This window comes from Cyprinodon tularosa, unplaced genomic scaffold, assembly GCF_016077235.1.
Source record: "Cyprinodon tularosa strain WSP-4 unplaced genomic scaffold, ASM1607723v1 ctg674, whole genome shotgun sequence".
Classification (NCBI taxonomy): Eukaryota; Metazoa; Chordata; class Actinopteri; order Cyprinodontiformes; family Cyprinodontidae; genus Cyprinodon; species Cyprinodon tularosa.
This window is the reverse complement of record NW_024039423.1, coordinates 1,026,993-1,041,416: the sequence shown is the minus strand read 5'-3', so window position 1 is coordinate 1,041,416 and position 14,424 is coordinate 1,026,993.

Sequence of the window (14,424 nt, the reverse complement as noted above, 5' to 3'; positions counted from 1 at the left end):
TAAGTGATTTTCTTATGATTGTCATCAACATTTAAAGTGTAATGCATTCTCAGCTGGGACTAATGTAAAGATGTTACATCCATGTTGTTTTTATTTTTTTCCTGTTTGAGTAAAGATATCCATCTAAGTAGGAAAACAGAGACTGAAAAGCAACTCAAACTAAGTACAGTATGTTGTTTGTGCTTGTCCTTTTGATCCACGGTAGGTACACAACCTACACTAGCTTCAAAAATAACTCAACGCCTGTGGCCCAGCAAGACAATTAGGTAAAATTATGACAATTAAAGTAAATTAGAGGTAATTTATTTACTGCTCCAAAAAAAAAAAAAAACAGGACACAACTTGAAACTGTGTTCAATTTAGAAGGAGAAAGAGGTTTAAAAAGAAATAACAAGATACTCTCAATGTATCAAGATTGGACTCATGGAAAATTAAATCCTTGAGCAAAAGCTGATAAATATATTGTTTACTTCATATCTAAGCCGTTACTATTTATCCATTCATACTAAACATCTTTCTAATTTGGACATAAAAAGTTTGAGGTTTTTCAGACACTTATGTTGGTTATACATTAACAAATATCATAAGCACTGTGTACTTATTTACCTAATAAGGTAGCTATGGCAACTATTCCTCTAATATTTAGTGTTATGAGTTAACTAAGATATTTAGATAAGTTCAAACCTTTTTCCTCATTGGTTTACCTCTTTTGGGATTTCCTAGTTGCTAAGCAGCATCCTAGTAACAACAAAGCATTCCAGAGTATTTCACTCCCATGTGAAACCACAAAGACCCATTTTGAGGTAACCAGGAAAAATGAAAAGACATACACAATCCATGTGTTAGATGGAAACGAGAAAACACAGTTATATTCAGTCAAGTTCCCTTAAAATGCACTAAATACTGATTAGCAGTGGCTTTTGTTTCATTTTTAAGTCCTGGCATAATATGGTTGAGTTTTCTTGCTGCCAAGGCAGCCTTGGACCCTGGTTTGATTCCCACACAGCTTCTCCCCATTACGTAAGTGTGGCCCCAAGACCAGCCAACTTTGAGGACGGCGTGGTCAGGCAGTAATGTTAGCTCGTATAACCAAAGTGCTATGATGTCAACATAATCACGTTGCTTGTACAGTAACCATCAGTCAGCGAGCCCCACTGTTAGGCTTCTCCTTCCCTGTTTATTGGACTATCCGTGTGAGAAAAATGAATGATGGCACATGATATCCCTCTTCTTGCCAAAATGTGACTTGATGAGCCACACTGAGTACTTCCTCTCACACACACATCACTCAGGCTATCATCTGGGATGACCTCATGGTGAATAATACTCTAGTAGCATTTTTTCTCACTCTCTCATAAAGGCAGATTTCAGACCACCGACAAATCGAGCACACAGGCACCACAAAACCAAAATTTTCACCAAACAACATCCTGTGCAAGAACCAATTGATACAATTTAACCCAAGCTTTACCCTTTTACAACCTCAACTATTGACACTTATTGCTCATGAGAGGCAGGGCGACTGAGTTGGGGCTCAGCTTATGAGAAAAAGACAAACGTCCTGCAGAGAGCATGGAGATTGGAGCTCCTGTTTTCATTACTTTGGTTTATCGGCTTAATAGTCACATCCTCTCTTGCAGCAGTGCTAAATATGCTCCTGATTTGTTCCTCTCAAGTCCGCACCTGAAGCATTTCATTAAAAATGAATAAGAAAGCAAAACACTGTGAGGTGAGAAGATGAGGGAAATCAGTAGACAGAAGAACAAGGAAAACACTGACAGCAGCAGTTTAATACAAATCAAGGAATTAAGATGTCCATGTGCTTATGTGTTACACACATTAAAATGATTGCAAAACATTTTAGATGTTGATAAAAGAAAACTGTCTTGTGTCTTTTATCTTGTTTCTAGAAATAAAATCCATTTGTCCAACCTTCTGTCATTCTCTTCTTACAATTACTGATAAAGTTTACTTAAATGCATTCCAGTTTATTTTATGGGGATCACTGCATTAAGTTTAACTGAACAAGCCTCAGAATGTGATCCTTTAATAACCCGCATACATAATTTGTTCCCTATGTAAAAAAACTGACAGAAAAATACACATCCTATAAGAAAATTAACTTAAACGATCACAGGTAAAGGGGAATCAAATTCAGTTTATCATTTTTACATTTTTTTGGCACTTAATGTTTTGGGTTCTTTTTTTTTTTATAGGAAAAGAGAAGTAATCTTAGGCAAATTTTCAGGAAGAGCAATTACAGTTTTCAAGTAAAATGATTTCTCCAGTCAGTTCATAACTTCCCCTTTCTGTCAAAAGAACCTATACTTAAAAAGTTTCACATTCAATCTGTGATGCATATGTACCATTAAGAGATCACTGTGGGTGAAAATTTATGGTTACATGTGATTGCTGCTTTGCTCCTCTGTGGTATTAAGATTTACAAGCATTGAAAGAAAATATGATTCATAGAAGGAAAAAAAAAGGAGGAATCATAGAAATAAAAAGACTCTCCCACTTTTTAGTTCTCATGAGTTAGAGCCCCTGAGCTCAATTTAGCTGAGAGTGTTTACCATTTTTGGAAACCTGTTGATTTTGAGCGAAGCTTCTCCTGTAAATGCACTTTGTCTTGTTTTTTTTCTTCTTCTTTTGGAAAAAACAAGAAACCTTGAAAGCAACCACATAAGTTATTTCAATGCAGCTTGAACCACAAGATGAAACAATTCCTCTGCTGTTCAACTTTGATGAAACATACATAAATATTTAAACAAAACACACACGGACAGCTGTTATTTTAGTGTTGCCAAGGCAGCCGGTAAAATAAAATCCTCTGTATTTATATGAATAAGCACGCAATTTCCTGTGAGCACAATGCATTTCCAGCTCTATCAGATCTGTTTTTGTTTTGTTTATCTCTCCCCATTTGCATCATTATGAGGCAGAGAAAATCTATAGTGGAGTCTGAATAGCACCGTAATGAGGAGAGGGAATCAATCATCCTTTCAAAGTAGGCCTGCTGCAGCAATGAGAATATAAATTCACTCTCATAAATCCCACACTTTAAGGTCTCTATATCCTTCTTAACGTCTCTGGAGTTTACAGCGGCCTTGTGTGTTATACTCCTTTCTAAGACAGACTGTCTGATTTAGGGCTGGTTTCTTCTGTCCTGCTGGGAGATATTGGTAGAGATGTCCAAGTTAGCCTTCGTAGTGTGAGCTATAAAGTGTTGTAATTGCTGTGTTAATTCTGGGGAGCGCACAAAAGGCGCTCTCTTGTCGATTCATCCAGCTATCAATCTACCTATCAAGTCAACATTTTGCATGTCTGGACCATTATTGCATATGTCATAATAATTGGGTCCAATTAAAAGGAGGCAAAAATGCTGTAATTAATGTCAGTTGTTAAACACAGTAAAGCTGGGGAAGAATGATTTTTCTCTGGGACTTTGAGAGCCTTCAAAAGCAGAGATAATATAGAAGGCTTTAGTTGGTCTTTGCTCAAAGAAATAAAGGAAAATTTCTATGGAATAAAAAAAAAAGATAAGCACACTTTGCAATCGTGCCCATTATAAGCGTATCCATTGCATCCATTTGCATTGCAGCGCACAATGCACCTCTACATAGGGATAACATAGAAACTGATTGCTTTGGGTACTTGAATAGCATTTGGTGTGTATGCACCATAAGATGCAGGTAAAAAGGCTGCATTTAAGCTACCAACTTCAATTTAAACATGAATGTTAAAAGCTCCCACCATGATGGCCCTGTCAATATTTAGCCATTGTGCGGCGTCTGCGGAGCAGTTTGGGGTTAAGGGTCTTGCTCAGGGTCCCAGAGTGGCAGTAAGTGTTATTGGGGCTTGAACTTAGAGCCTCTGGGACCCAACCGCAATGCCCCAACCACTAAGCTACCACTCCCCTATAATGAACTTCCCTCATTATGGTGTAAGTTGTCACACACTTGTTTGGCAACTATTTTCTCAAGCGTTTTAGATAAAATAAGAAGGGGTTCTGTTGTGGGTTGCACTGATAGCCGGATGGAATCAACTCTATCGCTGCTTTGTAGGTTTTTGAAAGCTGAGTCCTCCCCCTCTGGTTAAGGTTGGTTTTTCTTTCTTAACATAGATGGCTTCCTTCACAACGCCTCTCAAACCACCTGTCTCCTTTGTCTAAAATGTGAACATTCTGGTCCTTAAAAGAATGTCCTTTGTCCATAAGGTGCAGATGCTCTTTATTACAGATACCTTAAAAGCCTGAGATACATATCACTGTAACAGGCATTGATTAATCACATCTAAAATAGAGGAGGAGATCAGATGGAATACTTCCGTAAATAATGTGGTTGGAACTGGATCTAACATACAAGTTGAAGGCTTAGATGAAGACAATAGTTTGCTAACTGAAAGTTCAACTGGATGAAAACAGTCATAACGCGGTTGAGATTCCATACAGTAGTTACCTCAGATGCTGCTCAAAGACAAATTAAACCACACAATAACATAATACAACAAAATAAAAACAAAACAGGTTTAAAAGGCAGCATTTCCAAAACAAATAAAATAAAAACAAACACAATAAAACTCAAAATAAAATTATAAACTAGAAAAGCAAGAAGAATTTTTTTTTTGCCCCACCTGAATCAAAAACTCACACACCTGATCTGAATCATTACCAAAGTTTAATTAATTGTTCCTTGACATGAATTGCACATTAGGTAACAATTTCCTTATCAATTCTTTCACAAGTTAATAAATAAGGCACAGCATGTGTGCAGCCTTCGAAAAGCTGGTAAAGAACACATCATCACCATTCCTCCCCCCCCACTCCCCCCAAACATTCAACCCGTTTGCCTACCGACAGAACTGCTGCAATGAAGACGGCTTCTCCTGTGCTCTTCACCTGAGCCTAGCACACCTGGAGGAGAAGAACACCCATGTGCCAATGCTGTTCCTGGACTTCAGCTAAGCTTTCAAGCCCATCCCACAGCGTCTTTATAGAAAACTGGAACCGCTGGGCTTCAATACAATCTCTGCAATTGCTAAGGGGCTGTTTTCAGCCGCTTTGGATGTTATTATCCCAATGAAGGGTCGTTATTAACAGCTATCGGTCCCATAGAATGGCTTCAGATTGTGCCAGTAGGCTCAATATGTTGTTATCATCCAGTGAATCCTAATCATAACCCTAATGTAATTCTTTTTCCCCCCGCAGAATTAATGAATCTATGTGTAATCTGAAAATCATTTCATTTGTTCTTTCTGTACTGTAAATATAAATAAATAAAAATAAAATGATCCGCATCTCGCTAATATTAAACAAAATCAAAAACACATTAATCTCATATTCTGTCAGGTGAGTTTTAGAATCCTCTCTCTATAAATATTTGATTCTCTGTGAAAAATTGCAGATCACTCTTCGTCATCTTCGTCAAACGGAAATGCTGGTTTTTTGTGTCGTTTTTTTTTTTTTTTTTTTACACCTAATCTGTGTATTGGAACTAGTGAATATTTTTTTTTTCTTTTTTGTTTATGCACAAGACTACAACAAAGATCAGTAAAATCAATAAATGAAACAGCATGATTGGCTCTAAGGAGAGCGGAGACCGATGGCAGTTTACTGATCAAAACCTGCTCCTGACCAGGTTAGTTCTGAGGAGAATGTTACTACAGTGAGGAAAGCAGAGGTTGAGTTAACTTTCTTCGTGAAACGGAAATCTCAGTTTCCCTTATTTCAGGTTTAAATTTTCAGTAAACCTGTTATCTGAAAATTTTTTTTTTTTTTTTATTACCATTTCAAACAAAATGACAGTATTCACATCAAGAATAAACATTCTGGATATTTAGAAATTAATTTCAGATCTCCATATTCCTATTGATAGCTTTTTATCATTTTGACTATAAAGAAATGTATTTCAGATATCATAAATACATATTGAGTCAAGCGGATAAACGTCAAAATGGCCACTTAAAATCTGAAACCATTTCTAGGTATACAAACCTTATTTCTTACTAGTATAGTTGTTTTATTTTCCAAAAATCAGTTTGTGCTGCAAAATATAATTTGAAATTTAACTTATTATAGTTCAGTCTAGGGATGTGATTTTGATCAGGAATAATCTTGTTTTAGTGATCTACAAATGGAGCAGCAGAGAGAAGAGTGCTCTTTATTAATGTAAAAATGGCCTGCCATAGACCACTACATATAAACGTAGGCATTAACCCAAGCAACACTCTTCTCTGTCACCATCATCCTCTCCTTTGCAGCTGTAGTGCTGTTTCTCTGTCTTTTAAACACATTTTGCTGGGGGTTTTTTGTATTTCTTCATTAAAATCTCTAGTTCCAATGTTCTGAAATGGGCACTTCCTGTTGCCAGTTCTCGTGGTGATTCGTCGAAACGGTGCTCCACTGATAATGGCTTTTCTAACTTGTTAGGCACATGTTCAACTCTGAGTTGACCTAACATAGTCTAATTCATACTAGCCATTTTAAAACCCAAAACTCAGTTCCCGACATCAGGCTAGATCACTTTAGAGTTGCGGATCTCAATCTGAGTTTGTTAAACCTGCTTTTTGAAACGGACCCACGGCTGCAACTGTTTCCACAAAACCTGTTTTAAGCCATTGACACGTTTTGTCTTTGTGTGAAATAGCCCCATATCACCACGTCAATAATAACAGAAGAAGAAATTCTTTTGTTTTAATGCTGGTAAAGTCATTAGGTCAACATCAAAATCTCCACATACATTTTGTCTTTCTTATTTTGTTCAACACTTCTGCTAATTTATCATTAAATATGTTTATAGACACTCCAGCTGGTTTGTGCAAAGCTGACAACTACATTTTTAGATTTTTCAACCTTGATACACATTCCTTTATGTATGACATAAGTTTTATCCATCGCTACCATCACTCAAATCCCACTTCTGTATCTTGTCCATCATGAGGTCTCAGATAGTGTAATCACTCTAAAGGATGTAAAGATGTTTTTTTTTTTTTTTGATACACCCTCTTTCATGTCAACTGTGGATTAAATCTATCATCTGCATAATATTCTGTTTATTTTGAGATTGAGGAAATAAATAGTTTCAGGATCCATTTATTTCAGCCATTATCATAGAACATGTTCTGTTTCATCATCATAAGATTTTTCCCCATCCCCCTTAAACATATTTTCAGTTCCAGTGTTCCTGTTAAGGAAAAGGTATTCTTGGTTCACATCTGACAAGTTCATGCAAACCTGAGGTACCTGCCTGTATTTCACTATGACAACTTTATTCATCATTTTCAAATATGTTCCACTCCAACCCCATCTATAGACTTTAAGCAAAACCCATGCTCCCACATACCTCTTCTGTCCAAGCCTGTTGTGAAAATCCCTGCTCCAGTAGTTGGCATGGCTGGTATGGGCCCAGTTATCCAAGGTTTATTATTTATATTGACTTGTTTTGTCTTGGTCCATTAGCCTTTACAGTATGTTAACCTTCCTCTTTCTTGTTCCTGTTGCTTTTATTTTGTGTTTCTTCTTCAGTATCAGCGGGTCTTTAGTATTTGCTGCTCTACCATTCTTATTGGTTAATGAAAAAGTAGAAATACAAAATCCAAAGTCCAGAACTGATTAACAAGAAAAGTCAAGAACCAAAAAACTAGTAAACACTATGGAGGATTAAACCAAATTAATGATGAGTACCCAGCAATTACTAACTGATTTGGATGTGGGAGACAAAAACAATGAGAGGACTAATTAGCTGATAGGGACCAGGTGTCGGCAGAAGTAAGTAGAAGGAGCTAAGGGAAAGGAGGCTGGCACAAGGGGGGGACAGAGAATAACTCAAAAAATATAACACCAGATTGGAAAGAAACCAATGACACAGAATGACATAAATAAATTGTGACTGAAAACTTAAAAAGAACTTTAAACAGAAGTCCACAAAGGGCAGAATCATGAAAAAACTGAATGAAACTGCATTGTTTTGATTACATTTAAAGGTAGGATCCCAGATGAAGAAAAATTGTGCTGGGGCTGAAGCCTATTGGGGTAATGCAGACCAACAGAAAGTCAAGGGGAACGGCCCTGCTAAATGACAACACAAAGGTAACCCAATAAGAAAGGCAGATGTTTAAGTCGTGCAACAAGGGCCCAAGTCAGGGTTTTCCCTACTTTATCTTCCTATAGAGCGCATAATAAAAGGTATGATGCTGTGCTGAACAACATCTGCACCTTCACTCTGATAAAACACAGTTTGAGGAAAGATATTAAATGAGAAGGAACACTGGTTCAAATAAACACAAATCATTAAAGCCATTTGGGGAGTACAGCCCCTTCACTCAAAAACACACACAGTATGTAAATCTACATTATGTAAAATTTAAATAGGAAACAGATGAGTGTAGCGATGTGCAAATAAAAGGGGTGTATATTGGACAGCCACAGCTTTAGTGGTGTGAGAATTAATTGCTTTGAAGTAAGAACAGAACAGTGACAGTTGAGGGTATCAATAGACAGCTTTTGAACTGAAAGAAAAAAACCTATTGCTTGTTGAATGTAGATATTTTAATGGCTTTATTATAAATCTTTATACAATTTATTTTACACAGAAAGGGAAATTGTGTTCTTGGTTATCAGATGTTAACATATCTGCAGATAGATAGATAGATAGATAGATAGATAGATAGATAGATAGATAGATAGATAGATAGATAGATAGATAGATAGATAGATAGATAGATAGATAGATAGATAGATAGATAGATAGATAGATAGATAGATAGATAGATAGATAGATAGATAGATAGATAGATAGATAGATAGATAGATGATAGATAGATAGATAGATAGATAGATAGATAGATAGATAGATAGATAGATAGATAGATAGATAGATAGATAGATAGATAGATAGATAGATAGATAGATAGATAGATAGATAGATAGATAGATAGATAGATAGATAGATAGATAAATAAGAAAAAAGAATCTCTAACAAAATTTGGTGATTTCGTCAGGTGTCGCCGCTAACCATAAGTAAACCTGGCTATTAGCCTGGTCTGGAGCAGGCTAGCTACAAAGATTAAATTACAATGGTAACTTATGGGTCACTGCTTTTGCAAAACTGAATCAAGGCCTAATTAATCAGAGATATACAAAAAAAAGTCCTTGGGTAGGCCTTCACCTTGGTTTTGAAAAATAGGCCTCTGATAAGACCTCAATTAATAAGCAACAAACAACATTGCTATGGGTCATTTTTGTTGCAAAAGCATTTGGTATTCATATCCCATATGATGAAAAAACGTTTTCATACATTCAGGTACGTCAGAAAAGCATGAAACAAAATCCTTTAACTAAGCTTTTGTGTTTTTATGCGCATAATGTATTTCTATGAGTTCACTGGCCTCTGAGGTAAAAAGTCTGAGGAAAATTTGCAGCATTCATCAAAATGATGCTGTGAGTGACCGCTCTCCCACGATGGCTTTATTTCCCTGAGCCATCTGTTACATCAAGGGTGGGAATACAAGCCCAGATAGTGCTCCCCATACTGTACTACGAAAGCAGCCACTGAAATAAATTAGGTGATGACCTAATGCAGGATGAGGAGAGGCAACATCCCATTTCTTCTTTCAGCATACCACATGGGATCTATTTCCCCTCAACATTAATAATACTCCGGAGCATTAAGGCATGCAACAAAAGCAGATGTATTCCTCCCCAGGCTGCTTCAACTTGTGAGCATTTCCTCTCCCTAACCCCCATCCCCGGTCCTCCGGCAAAGCATGATTACCCGATTTTAATGAGATTTTTAATGTGATTCTTTTTTCTTCTTTTTCCAATTCCAGGGAGACAATCCGGTTCTCTGTTATGTACACACTATGGCTAATGTTTGCAGTCTGATGGTATGCAAAAAGAACTCATGTTGACATTATGTTTTCCCCACCCCTCTGCCTTTTTGACAATACCCGATTTCTGTTTCCTGCTATTTATGTTTGCATGTGTTTAATAATCCTCAAGAAAAATGGGAATTATTTATGTTACCATTATAATTATTATTTGGTTACCAACATAATTTCTTCTTTAATACCTAAAAGTTTTAGTTATGTATGGCCCCCCTCTTGAGACCGGCAGACTGTAATTTATTGTTCTGTGAACACTTGCCCAACTTGTGCTAGGACAATAAATTAATAAGTGAAAAAAGCTCATGTCATACAGTTAACTCTGCACACATGTGGAATAAATTCATAACACATTTTATTTAGAATATAAGAATTTCTGAATGAAATCATTCAACTCTTAGAAGTATTGATTTAACTGGTAATAGTCAACTTCTACTCAAGTAGAAGTATAAATCCTGCTGTTTAAAAACACTTTAGTAGTAGTTAGAGTATCCACTTAAAGTTTTTACTCAAGTGCAAAAATACATTTTTTAAAACTACTTAAAGTATAAAAATAAAAGTAATGCAGGAAAGAAATGTTACGGAAAGATGCCTCAAACCTTACACTGGTTACTGCACTACTCTATTAAAGGAACATTTTTCTAACATTCTGGATGATAACTTTCTCATACTTTATTTTCTTATATTTATAACTTTTAGCAACAGTGTCAAATTTAACTTTGCATCATCTTAATAAAAATATTCATTTTGGTATGTAGTGAACGACAAGTTGGTGCAGCCACAAAGAAATTAGTTGTGTGGATGATAATTTTGATATTTTTCCATTTGAAACCAACAAACCATAATGAAAATGAGGTTCAATGAAACAAAACTAACAAGTTTATTTGTTTTATGTAAGGAGTATAAAGTAGGGATTACTGTAAATAATGTAAGGAGTAGAAGTAAAAAGTTGTTGAAAAAATAATTACTCCAGAAAAGTTCTGAGAGGTCCACCTAGCCTTCCGTCAGTCTGCAGATTCTGGTCCATGGCTTGTGTGGCCTTCGTTCATGATGTCTCTTAGATGTAAAACTCTTTTGGAGGAAGGTTCATAAAAAAAGAGAATAAGTATAGTTGGTCTACCATTTAAGATATATCCACAATGGAGATAGTAAAGGGAGTCCGGTTAAAAGAGACTGAAAGTCGGCGAGGTGGTGCCGTGTCGCAAAAAACAATAGGGGGCAGAATTGGATGTCCCTATGGGAGTGTCTGGTGAGAGGCGAACATGCAGTGGATGGAGAGAAGAACATGGCAAAATAATTCTGCTCAATGTTCGAAGAAAACAGGCCTGGACATTGGTCCTCAATGTCCAAATTATTATCATGGCTTATGGCATATCATAATTCATTAATTACATTTTAATAGCAGTTGACCTTGCTCATGAAAACAATCTGCCCTTAGACCAAAAAGTTTTCACCCTTTCATTTATGAATTAAGTGTGAATAACCATGTTTTAAAAACACACACACATTGCGCCCACATCTTATTACTAGAAGACTAGCTGCAATATGACCTCTCTGGCAACAAGAGGAGAACCATAAAGATAAAAAAGCAACACATCATAAAAATCTATATAAATACGTTACAGTTGAGAACCATAGTGTCAAGCATCTATAAAAGTCTGGAAAGGGGATTACAAAGCCATTTTCAAGACTAAGTTTTCATTACACCACAGTGAGAGACATTGACTCTAAACTGAGAAAACATGAAACAGAAGTAACATTGCAACACTGGCTGACCAACAAAACTTTTAAAATAGCCAGCTATCCAAGATATCACAAAAAAACCCAGAGCATCTTTAGCATTATGTCCTTTCTCAGTGAACTTTAAAAGAGATTTAAAATGTAAAATGAAGAAATCGTGTTGTGGAAATATCCTGGTAGGTATAAAAATAGGGTAGGCAAGAAAAGGGTTTGCTTCAGCCTATTCGTTTTTTGGTAAATTGTGGGATTGTTGATTGTTTTTTTTTTTATTGTTGTTAATGTGGAAAATTTGCCAAAATAAAGAGATTGATTGATTGATTGATTGATTGATTGATTGATTGATTGATTGATTGATTGATTGATTGATTGATTGATTATGGCAGCTTTGTCTCTGTTTGCATAATAAACACATAAGAAACAATGGCGTGTCTTATATCTACAAAAAAAAAATCTTGAAAACTTTGAAGAAAATGTTTTGTGAACAGGCTAAGAAAAGGAAAGTTTTAGAAAAATGTGCATTCTGCTTCATCTGCCATTAAACTAACATTTTCTGCACAAGATAACCACAAAGACAGCCAGAAATGGTGGAGTTAATGTGGAGGTCTCGGACTACTATGCTGCTTCAGGACCTGTACAACTTCTTAGAATTGATGAGAGCATAAATTCTGCTTCCTAGGAAAAAAAATCCTGGGGGGGTGGGGGGTGTCTACCCATCAGTTTTGTGACCTTAAGTTCAAGTGCTCTTAGGTTATACAACAGGGCAGTGATTTAATGCACATATTCTTTTCTGTAGCTGAATGATTAAATGTCACTGTTCAGTAACACTTGATGGTTGTTAATATCTCTGTTGGTGGAACAACCAGTTACTGGATTAAGGGTCAATTAGTTTTCACAAAATGACAGGTAAGTTTGGATAGTTTTTCACAATGATTTAAATCTTCCTTTGAAGAAAAATACTGACAAAAGACATTTAAATCTGACAAACAAGAGAATTCCATAAGAGAGAACTTTATCATCACACAGTAAATAAGAAGAGATATAAATAGTTACTCTACAAAGCAGCAATCCTTCAATCCCATTAATGTGTCGCCTTCCCCCGACAGTGCTTCTTTATAAACCTAGATGTTATTACTTGGGGAATTTTCCACAAGAATGTGTTTAGTTAGCTGCAGGAAGTGCTCTCTTGTCCTAACTCTCGTGTTTTTGTGTTTGACACATTAAGAAGTGCACACTGTCAGAAAGACACCTCTTAGACTTATTGATCAGGTTAAATCCCTCAAATATAAAGCACCTAATGAAGCTGAAAACACAGGGGCTTACTTGGAAATGATCAAGGAAATCCTCTTTGTTCTAGATTTATAATCCACTGAGTGCTATTTACTGATCCTGTCTTTAAAGTTGAAGATTTCAAATAGAAATAAAAAATACTTATAAGGGCACATTTTTTTCTATTCTAATACATGCAATTTAAAACGTGCATGTATTTTATAAAAATAATTTAATGATGCATTTAAAACGGAGGTACTTTTTTTTTACAAACAGTGATGAGAGGCCTTTGACTATTCCTCTCGAACAATCTCTTTCGGACAATGTCTGTACAAATGACTAGGTAAACAATGGATTCTGGATTGGAGATAATGTTTTTTTTTGTGTGTATTGATTTACTTTTCACTTTCCCTATTATTCCATAACTATGTTTAGATTTAGGTTCTCATTCAGCCTAGATTATCACAGTTCGGGGGTTTTAAAGCTTCAAATAACTGCTTAGATATGATCAAATTTGAGCAAGTCACAACTTTTTTACCTGTTTTTCTTGACTTAAAGCTCTAGACACATCCTCCTTACCTGTTCTCATGCTTTCCTATTTTAAAGAAGGCCTAATAAAATGTTCTGTCTTTGTCTTTATACCTCAAAAAAGAGGAAGTTATGTCCTCTTGTAAGAAAGAGTTTCTAAAAATGTGCTAAATTTGGTCAAACAATTAAGACCTTGTTTTGATGTTAAAAGCAATTCATTCTCAACAAGGGTTTTTTCCCCCCCATATTGAATAAATGTATTTAAAACCAAAGATTTGGTTCTTAATTTGTTTTGCACTATTATGCTGCTGTAATTTACAATTATTTTATTATAAAGGGGTTTTATGAATCCCAGTCATAAGTACCAATATTTGCGAGGTCTCCAGGAGAGCTTCAGTGTATTCAGTTAAAAATAGTGATAGGGAATAACGCACTTTTCAATGCTCTTCTAATGATACTTTGACTACATATCATTGTTGAACTTTGGTTCTTTTATCAGGCAGATTGAATCCAACAGTTCTGTTGTGTCATGATTCTGTAAAGTAATGGAGAAACTAGAAACAAACAAACAAAATGCCAAATTCATAAATGTTACGGCCATCATGTTCAATTTTATTTCTTTTGTTTCATTTTCTTTGAATACTTACATACTACGGTAATAATACTATTACCATCAATTATCTTGGTAATATTCCCTTTAGTCCCAAAATTATTCCCTGCAAGGACTCTTGTCCTAAACCATTAATTAAAGTTTTAATTTCTCAGCTTTTAAATTATTTTCAGCATTAATATTTATTCAGTCTAATACCTCCATGCTTGTTGCAAATCAATTCTCATATTATCCCTAAAGCAAAACAATAACAAAACAATAAAAAAATCACAGCCAGTGCAAAATGCATACATTTTACAGGGTCATCAATGTGACATGAAGTCAATACCTTGTTTCTAGACATCAGATCAATGTCAATTTGATATGAAATTTTGAACTGTAGCGTTTTGATGTCAAATATA